Raw genomic sequence first — 10,225 nt, 5'->3', positions numbered from 1 at the left:
GACAATCCCTAATAATAGCGTTCTCTTGGTCCCTCTGTTCATTCAATCTTTCTTCCTCCAAAACCCTGTCTAACACCAGATCGCTATCTTGCATTTCATTATTGTCATTAATATTAAAGATCATTTCTAACTCTATACCCTTATCATTATCGCTAGTTTTATTCTTCTTATTCAATAATCTCCTTTTATCCGAAATTTGTTTAGCGGTTTTAGAACCGATTCTCTCTGCGATACTTTTATTAATAGTCTTACAGCCGCTAAACTCTAATTATAGTTGTTGCAACTTTTCCACCTCAACCTTAGACCATACTCCCCTCTTGTTTCCCTCTCTATTATCTATCTTATCCTTACTCTCCGTCTTCCCTTCTTTCCTTTTCTCATTTCTCAAGATGGGGTGAGTATGTCTTTCGTGTTGCCCCAACCCTCTGGCTGATTTAAATTTTAACGGGCATCCTTCACACTGGTATGATTTTTCTAATCCATCTCCTTCATTACTATTACTGGTACTATTACTACTGCTACTAACATTATCACTCATCTTACATTTTGCATATTGGCACGCTACCGCCTGATAGTTCCCTTCCCAATCGCATTTACTGCACCTAATTGTCACTGATTTAATTCCTTTGCATATTTTCAAGTGTTTCCTAAACATCCCTGTAGCATTGTACATATGATTACAAGAATTACATTTAAAATTTTTTGTCGGGTATTTAATTATTAACTCTAATTTATATGTTTCTTTAATTACCGGGTGAAAAATTCTTCCTTCATACCTCTCCTCATTGCTCTCTAAATCTCCACATCGACTAAAAACAAATGGCCCCTCAAAATTCGAATTAAAAATCGTCCGGCTGTTCAATGGACTTGGCTGTAGAGGGGCCTCCTCCACAAGCCCTTCCCTTTGAATTCTATCCTGATTATTCTGGGCCATGTTAACAGCTCCCTCGTGCCTGCCCGAGGATAGCCTTGCTGGAATAATTCTTATGGTCTCTTCCGTGTGAGTCTGAGTCGAGGCGGATTGCCCAGTCCGTTTTTGGCTCATACATTTAGCGCATGGAGCCGCCAAAAGCAACCGTGGGGGGGCGGTTATTTTCCCGGTCTCCCACCCAACTGGAAATTTTGGAATCGGCCATAATCGCCTCTGCCAAATTTGGTTTCAACCAGACCGAATGGTCACCAGCCGTCTCGTATCTTTTCTGAAGGTCGTATTAGCCGGCCTGGTCTGAGTAATGCTCAAACGATGGAGAAAACGATAAAAACAGCCAGTGGTTTATAGCACTAGTGAAATCAAGTTAAGACCAAAGATAAAATCGATGGTAAAAACACTGATAAGACCAGACTAAAACAACCACAAAACAATTTAAAATCGCCTTCTCGGCCAGAGCTTTCTCATACAGGCCATTATCAGGGGGAATCACGTGGAGGTTCGACCTTACTTTGTGATCGACAAAATGCATAGAAACGAATCACAAAGGTGACGATGCCGGCACCGGTCGGAGACCAACAACCTTAAAAACACTGTCGTCACATCCCCCAAGAAAGGGGATAAGAGAGTCAAAGTTACTCCTGCCGTTTACCCACGCTTCATTGAATTTCTTGACTTTGACGTTCAGAGCATTGGGCCCAAATCACATCGCATCAACACCGACCGGTGGCCTTCGCGATGCTTTGTTTTAATTAAACAGTCGGATTCCCCTGGTCCGCACCAGTTCTACGTCAGCTGCTAGGCGCCGGCTGAGGCCACCTGCCTGCCATGGAAGGACGACGGGCACCGCAGCTGGGGTGATCCACAGGAAGGGCCCTCTGGCACCAGCTCGGCATAGCTCGACCCGACTCTGCGGCAGGACGCGGTTGGGGTGAACTGAGGGCATTACACCCCAGTCAACAGACCCACCGGGAGCATGGCGAGCCCGCTCGCTACACACGGTTCCACGCACACCCCGAGGGGGCGGGAGGGCGCGGCAGCGGTCGCTTCCCTAGAATGCGGGGGTGCGGTGAAGGGTATTGCCAGGGAGCTATAACACTCACCACATGGAGCGGCGAGCCACCTTCCAAATCCACCGGCCTTCCCAGCCGACCCGAAACCGGTTGCGGCGCACCAACAGCTGAGGAAATGCGCCCGGCGACAGCCCTGCCCACGCGGGGAGCGGTCCCAGCAGAGGAGATGCGCCAGACCCCAATGTGACCGACTGGAGCCACCGAGTTGAATCCTCCGGGCGGACTGCGCGGGCCACACCCGTTTACCTCTTAACGGTTTCACACCCTCTTGAACTCTCTCTTCAAAATTCTTTTCAACTTTCCCTTACGGTACTTGTTGACTATCAGTCTCGTGCTGTTATTTAGCCTTAGATGGAGTTTACCACAATCTCGACGAGCCTCACACCGCCACCGGCCTCACACTGTCCTCAGGCTAGGCCTCGATCAGGAGGATTTAGGCGTCTGGGCACCGTCAGAGAAAGCGCTTCTATACGCCACATTTCCCTCACCTGTCAGGCGAGCGGGGATTCGGCGCTGGGCTCTTCCCTGTTCACTCACAGTTACTAAGGGAATCCTGGTTAGTTTCTTTTCCACCGCTTAGTAATGTGCTTAAATTCAGCGGGCTGTCGCGTCTGATCTGAGGTCGTACCCAGAGTCAGAGGATGGCCAGGCCGCACCGCCAGCGTGCAGAGCCTAGGCAGACCCCACAGGAGGCTCAACATTTCGAGGCAGCTCCGTGTCCCAAAGACAAAGCGGTGCCCGTCACCGTGTAAACCACCGACAGCCATTCTGGGACCGGTGACAGCCGTACTGGCCCCACTGCCACGACACAGACGGACTCCAGGCCGCGCTCCCCGGCGGGGGGGATGGTGTCGAGCCGGACGAACGGAATTTGTAGGGTGCGGGGAAATGCCAAGCGCTCAAACGTCGGAGGGCTCTGGAGTCTGAACTTCGGGGGACAAAGAGGACGGGTCCTCTGCGACACCCCAGCCGCGTTCTCGCCAGCCAAGGCGAGTGCGATTGATTGCCAGAGGAAAGCGACCCGGACCGCACATACACTCCCCACCTTAGCAGCACCCACCTGCATGCTGGCGTGCGTGTGTAGCAGGGTGGCGTGAAGTTGTGGGGAGCACCAGCCTGGTGCGGCCCGCAGAAACATATGTCTATTGGGGAAAATAAACAGGGCGCCCAAGAGGCGATGCATGTCGGCACGCACTGCAGCGACGGAGGCAGGATCTCCTCCACCATGTCGCCCGCCGAGTGTCACGAGGCATGCAGCAGCTTTGCCTTAGGAAAAGCAGAGGCGAAAACGGGACGAGCAATCGGTTCGTCAGCGTCACTGACCCGTGCACGTGGCGGAGTGTCGGCGAGCGGACTTCTGCGAGGAGTCGGGGGCCGACGGCCGCCCGGCCCGGCCACTGCCAAGGTGGGCTAGGAAACTCGGCAGCGTGAGCTGAGAAAGAGAATAGGTGGAGGAACAGAGGGATGCAGAGCAGAGGGTGTGGGGGAGAGAGAAAATGCATGGGGAGTCTGAAGATGGACTGACAGGGATGCAGAGGGTATGGGTGAGAGAAAGAAAGAGAGAGAGAATGGACAGTGTGCCGGGGGTGGCGAGGGATTGGACAAGGTGCCGTGGGTGGCACAGGGGAATGGAGAGGGCAGAGCCATGAATCGCCGGGGAGAATGGATGGAGGTGCTGTGGGTGCTACAGGGGAAAATGGGCAGGTTGTGCTGTGGTTGGTGGGGGAGAATGGACAGGGGATGCTGGGGGTGGCGGGGAGAATGGGCAGGGGATGCTGGGGGTGGCGGGGAGAATGGGCAGGGGATGCTGTGGGTGGTGGGAAGAATGGACAGGGGCACTGTGTGTGGCAAGGAGAATGGTCAGGGGATGCTGTGGGTGGCGGGGAGAATGGACTGGGTGCTGTGGGTGGCGGGGAGAATGGACAGGGGGCACTGTGGGTGGCGAGTAGAATGTAAGGGGATGCTGTGGGTGGCGGGGAGAATGGACTGGGTGCTGTGGGTGGCGGGGAGAATGGACAGGGGGCACTGTGGGTGGCGAGTAGAATGTAAGGAGATGCTGTGGGTGGCGGGGAGAATGGACAGTGGCACTGTGGTTGGCAGGGGTTAAGCCCAGAGGCACTGTGGTGGTGGAGGAATGGACAGGTGGTGCTGTGGGGATGTTTGGGTCTTGGAAGGAGATGGTGGTGGTGAAAGCATCCCAGTCACTCCCAGCATCCCCTTCTCTGCACACATGCGGTGCACATTTTTGTGAGTCTGGATGGGATGCTGTTTGGAGGGTCAGTGTTGACTCGATGGGCCAAATGGCCTGCTCCCACACTGTAGAGATTCTATGATTAGGAGAGTTGTCAAACCAACAATTTCTAATTGGTGAAGTAAAAGACCAAGAGACAATCCTTAAGCAGTTTTCCATTTATTCACTCAAATTGCCCTTTCAATTGAATTCCTTGAATTTAATGTGTTCCGTTGTAGTTTAATTATGATCCATGAAAGCAACATCCAGTAACAACTGAGGGCAGAACCAACTCAACTGACTGAACAAGTGTAACAACTCTTCTGTATGCACTTTAGATGTGACATCCTCTCCCTCTCTCTCTGTTGACCCAACGGGGTGATCAGGGCGAGAATTACCACTCTCAAAATATAATTGCTGATCTACTGTTTGCTTCTGCTGCTTAACATAAGGATTTAAAAGCTGCTACCCGGATCTCACAGAAAGCACAAAAACAGACTGTTCACTTGCGCCTGCGCAGTGATAAAATTTCATTTGGAATCGATCACAAAATAACAACAGGTGCCACTCCCACACTCTGTGTTACACATGGAGGGAGGGGAGGGGAACTAAAGTGTTTTACTCTCAGATGTTAGAGGGCCAGTGGGAAGTTAAAATTAAACCCTGTGCTGTTTCCTGTTATAAAAACTCAAACCACATGGATTTGGTGGGATTAAAAAACGAAGGAAAGGGAGCTTGAAAAGTTTCCAAGCCCCCACAATACCCACACACAATTCCCTCTGCTTAGATGGAGACAGTGCTGCCCCCCTCTGTTTAGGAGTAAACTCTGCAAAGGTGGTGGTTTTGATAGTGAGGACCATGGTCTCCGGCCACAGTTTGATACCAATCAGCTGGTAAATGGGGGCAGAGAGATGGAATTTAATCTCCAGGCATTCTGTGAAATGTAACGATGGAGGAAATTAATCAATAAATAGTAGGTCCGTACAGAGTGCTGAGGAACAAAGGAACCTTGCTGTCCAAGTCCAGAGATGTTCCATAATATGGTAGAGTTCAGTCTGGAGTTTGAAAGGGAGAAAGCAAAATCGGATGTAATGGTGTTACAGTTGAATAAAGGTAATTATGAGGGCATGAGAGAGGAACTGACTAAAATAGACTGGAAGGAGAGGCTAACCGGGAAGACAGTAGAGCAAAAATGGCAGGAGTTTGTAGGTATAATTGAGGACACTGTACAGAGGTTCATCCCCAAGAAAAGAAAGATTAACCGGGGAGGGATTAGACAACCTTGGCTGACAAAGGAAGTCAGGAAATGTATTAAAGAAAAAGAGAGATCCTATAAAGTGGCTAAGAACAGTGGGAAATCAGAAGATTGGGAAGGATACAAAAGCAAACAGAGGATAACAAAGAGTGTAATAAGAAATGAGAGGATCAAATATGAAGGTAGGCTAGCCAGTAATATTAGAAATAATAGTAAAAGTTTCTTTCAGTACATAAGAAACAAACGACAGGCAAAAGTAGACATTGGGCCACTTCAAACTGATGCAGGAAGCCTAGTGATGGGAGATAAGGAAATAGCAGGAGAACTTAACAAGTACTTTGCGTCCGTTTTCACAGTGGAAGACATGAGTAATATCCCAAAAATTAAAGGGTGTCACGGGGCTGAGTTGAGTATGGTTGCCATTACGAAAGAGATAGTGCTAGAAAAGTTAAAAAAATCTTAAAATTGATAAATCTCCTGGCCCCGATGGGATACACCCTAGAGTTCTGAGAGAGGTGGCTGAGGAAATAGCAGAGGCATTGGTTGAGATCTTTCAAGAGTCACTGGAGTCAGGAAAGGTCCCGGATGATTGGAAGATGGCTGTTGTAACCCCCTTGTTCAAGAAAGGATCAAGGCAAAAGATGGAAAATTATAGGCCAATCAGCTTAACCTCGGTTATTGGTAAAATTCTAGAATCCATCATTAAGGATGAGGTTTCTAAATTCTTGGAAGAGCAGGGTCGGATTAGAACAAGTCAACATGGATTTAGTAAAGGGAGGTCATGCCTGACAAACCTGTTGGAATTTTTTGAAGAGGTGACAAGTAGGTTAGACCAGGGAAACCCAGTGGATGTGGTCTATCTACACTTTCAAAAGGCCTTTGATAAGGTGCCACACGGGAGGCTGCTGAGCAAGGTGAGGGCCCATGGTGTTCGAGGTGAGCTGCTGGGATGGATTGAGGATTGGCTGTCTAACAGAAGGCAGAGAGTTGGGATAAAAGGTTCTTTTTCAGAATGGCAGCCGGTGACGAGCGGTGTCCCGCAGGGTTCGGTGCTGGGGCCACAGCTGTTCGCATTATATATTAATGATTTGGATGAGGGAACCGGGGGCATTCTAGCAAAGTTCGCCGATGATACGAAGTTAGGTGGACAGGCAGGTAGTACTGAGGAAGTGGGGAGGCTACAGAAGGATCTAGACAGTTTGGGAGAGTGGTCCAGGAAATGGCTAATGGAATTTAACGTGAGCAAGTGCGAGGTCTTGCACTTTGGCAAAAAGAATAAAAGCATGGGTTACTTTCTAAATGGTAAGAAAATTAATAAAGCCAAAGCACAAAGGGATCTGGGAGTGCTAGTCGAGGATTCTCTAAAGGTAAACATGCAGGTTGAGTCTGTGATGAAGAAAGCGAATGCAATGTTGTGTCTTATCTCAAGAGGGTTGGAATATAAAAGCAGAGATGTACTACTAAGACTTTATAAAGCTCTGGTTAGGCCCCATTTGGAGTACTGTGTCCAGTTTTGGTCCCCACACCTCAGGAAGGACATACTGGCACTGGAACGTGTCCAGCGGAGATTCACACGGATGATCCCTGGAATGACAGGTCTAGCATATGAGGAACGGCTGAGGATACTGGGATTGTATTCGTTGGAGTTTAGAAGATTAAGGGGAGACTTAATAGAGACGTACAAAATAATACATGGCTTAGAAAAGGTGGATGCTAGGAAATTGTTTCCGTTAGGCGAGGAGACTAGGACCCGTGGACACAGCATTAGAATTAGAGGGGGTCATTTCAGAACAGAAATGCGGAGACATTTCTTCAGCCAGAGAGTGGTGGGCCTGTGGAATTCATTGCTACGGAGTGCAGTGGAAGCCGGGACGCTAAATGTCTTCAAGGCCGAGATTGATAGATTCTTGTTGTCTAGAGGAATTAAGGGCTACGGGGAGAACGCTGGTAAGTGGAGCTGAAATGCGCATCAGCCATGATTGAATGACGGAGTGGACTCGATGGGCCGAATGGCCTACTTCCACTCCTATGTCTTATGGTCTTATGGTCTTATGATCCCCGAAGGTATCAGTACAGATAAAACTAGGGAGTGAGGAAGGCATAGATTTGTATTTTTTTTCATACAGAGGGTGGTGCGTGTGTGGAATAGGCTGCCAGAGGAAGTGATGGAAGCTGGTACCATTATAACATTTAAAAGGCATCTGGTTGGGTATATGTATTGGAAGGGTTGAGAGAGATATGGGTCAAATACTGGCAAATGGGTCACGAGATTAATTTAGGGTATCCAGTCAGCATGGGTGAGCTGGACTGCAGAGTCTGTTTCTGTGCTGTATGACTTTACCCGCCTAATTCAATGCAAGTTTCCGCAACATGTCTGCAGCTTTATGCTTTTAGACATTAACAATGTTTCTGAATATATCATTTCAGCTGTTCTCAATTTTAAAATCAGCCATTTCTTGTGCACCCCTGTCTTCCAGGTTGATTCATCACCATCCATTCTCTCTCCTTCCCGAGAAGGGCTTGATACAGCAATCAAAGCGGGCTCGAGGTACGATAAAGGATGGGGGGGTGGGGTGGGGAATGGACAGGGGCACAGAGGCTGGGGGAGAAGAGAGACAGAGAGAATGGATAGGGGAGCAAAGGGTAGGGGGAGAGAGAGAGAAAGTGGACAGGGGACAGAGAGTGGAGGGGAGGAGAAAGACTTGGGGACAGAGAATGGGGGGCAGAAAATGAGGGAGAGAGAGAGAGAGAATGGCTGGGCAGAGATATTTGGTGAGTGCAGACTGTCAGGTGAGAGAGAATGCATGGGGACAGTGGGATTGGGAAGTGACAGCACAAATTCCACCTTACCCATGAACTGGAACCCACTCCATTAACAGCAGACTTGGGGGCAATCGTTTCTCAATAGACACATTGCGAAGACGGTAGATTCATATAGTCCCTACGGGCCATTCGGCCCATAAATTTCAGACTGACCTTCCAACCACCCACTTTCCCCATAGTTAACCCACCCTAGGTTGCAGATCCCTGGACACTTCAGCATGGCCAATCCACCCTAAACTTCAGATGGTTAGACTATCGGAGGAAACTGGAGCACCCAGATTTCACCCACGCAGACACAAAGGTGAGAACATGCCGAAGTCCACACAGAGAGCTGTATAAGAGTGGAATTGAACCCAAGTCCGTGGTACTGTGAGGCAGTGGTGCTAACCACTGAGCTACCATGCCACCCAGAGCTTTGAAGTTCTGCTTTGTCTTTGTAGCTTCTGACTTCTCATGAGCCTTCAGCAGAGGCTCTCTCCTCCTGACATTGTTAGACCACGCCTGCTGCAACTTGCCTTTTCCATTTCTCCAGCCCTGAGCACACCGGTTCCCAAATCCTGGCGCCAGGCAGACACTGATGCAATCTGGTCTTCTGCTGCCAACTGCAGAGAATGGTGACAATCCCTGCCACTATTCTCTCCCTGACCACCACTGCCCCTCCCCAACATTGTTCTTACTCCCACCACGCAGCCAGTTAGCTCCTCACTCGTGCAGACCTCTCTCAGATCCCCTTTATCTGTCTGACCTGTGCTGACACCCTCTTGACCTTGTCCACTGACCCAGTCAGAAGGCTTTGTCTGTAGAGGAATGACCATCTCCCAGAATACAGTGTCCAGTTAACTTTCCCCTTTTCCCCCAACGTGTCTGCAGCCCGGCTTCCAGCTGCATCTTTCTGAGCTGAAGGTCCTCCAGCCTGTGTTTGCCCTGGATCACAGCATCCAGAGCATCTCAACTTCTGCAAGTCGAAAGACAAGCCCAACCCTTGGAAGAGAAGGGGGAGAAACACAACAGACATGAACGTAAAATCATTGTAGTGCGATCACTTCCCTTCAGCATGAATAGAGAGTACCAATAGTCTGTGAGCTTGTGGCGCAACGGTAGCGCGTCTGACTCCAGATCAGAAGGTTGCGTGTTCAAATCACGTCAGGCTCACGACAGTCAACTTCTTACATTTCAAATCAAGGAAGGAGTACGTTCTTTCCGTATATTGGTCGTGTCTAATCTTTGTGGAAACTTTCGATCAGTTTGATTTGTAAACACTGTGTCGGGGCGGTGGTGTGCCCATTGTTTGGGTAAATGCTCAGCTCGCCGCAATGTGAGAAGTAAAACACAGATTGCTCATCACGGGGTTTAAACACAGCAGGTTCGTTCAGTTGGTGACCGCGGGGTGTGAATAACATTATACCGATATTTTTACAACATAATCTAGAGATTGCCATCCAGGTTTTAGTCACATCAAACTGCCACGCAATGCTGTTATGGCCTCAGTAAACTATAATAACGTGAAGATCGCTGCGATTTTCTACATCCGACTGCAATATAAAGACAGATCATTGTTTCCAGTTTTGGTGGAACAAAAGATATCGTATTGGTGGATAATTACAGTTAGTTCAAGCCATCGATAAATATTAATCCTATTCACTTCAATGACCAAATTTCAATTCAGAAACCAAGTGCACTTGGCTGTTTGTAACATAGACAACATGACAAAATGGCCCTTAGGAGGAAAAATGGGGCATTGAGGAGAAGTGAAATGTTTGCTTTTGGTCACCTCCACAATTGTTAGAAAAACAGGTTGAAAGGATTCTTAAAAGGTGGCTGAAGTAATGGTGTGGCATAACACTTCAGACAGCACAAAGTGGAAGACCACTTTCTCGTGGAAGAAAAAGACATTCCTTATTTCTGAAAGAACTGGG

General features: G+C 48.7%; 1 long non-coding RNA gene and 1 other non-coding gene across 5 annotated transcripts in view; both read left to right on the top strand.

Annotated features, from left to right (window-relative positions):
* LOC140460360 (uncharacterized) overlaps window positions 1-10,225 on the top strand; it is a 77,786-nt gene that overhangs the window by 54,336 nt on the left and 13,225 nt on the right. For 3 of the 4 annotated variants that reach the window (XR_011954019.1, XR_011954017.1, XR_011954018.1), the window contains one exon: window positions 7,964-8,034. The exons of the other annotated variant lie outside the window; for it this stretch is intronic. This is a non-coding gene — a long non-coding RNA (uncharacterized lncRNA). The remainder of the gene's footprint in view (window positions 1-7,963; window positions 8,035-10,225) is intronic. 4 annotated transcript variants of the gene reach the window in all.
* trnaw-cca (transfer RNA tryptophan (anticodon CCA)) lies at window positions 9,390-9,461 on the top strand. The gene has a single exon. It is a non-coding gene; the product is annotated as a tRNA-Trp (tRNA).

Source organism: Chiloscyllium punctatum, chromosome 36 (genome assembly GCF_047496795.1).
Source record: "Chiloscyllium punctatum isolate Juve2018m chromosome 36, sChiPun1.3, whole genome shotgun sequence".
Classification (NCBI taxonomy): Eukaryota; Metazoa; Chordata; class Chondrichthyes; order Orectolobiformes; family Hemiscylliidae; genus Chiloscyllium; species Chiloscyllium punctatum.
This window is presented reverse-complemented; position numbering and strand designations above follow the sequence as displayed.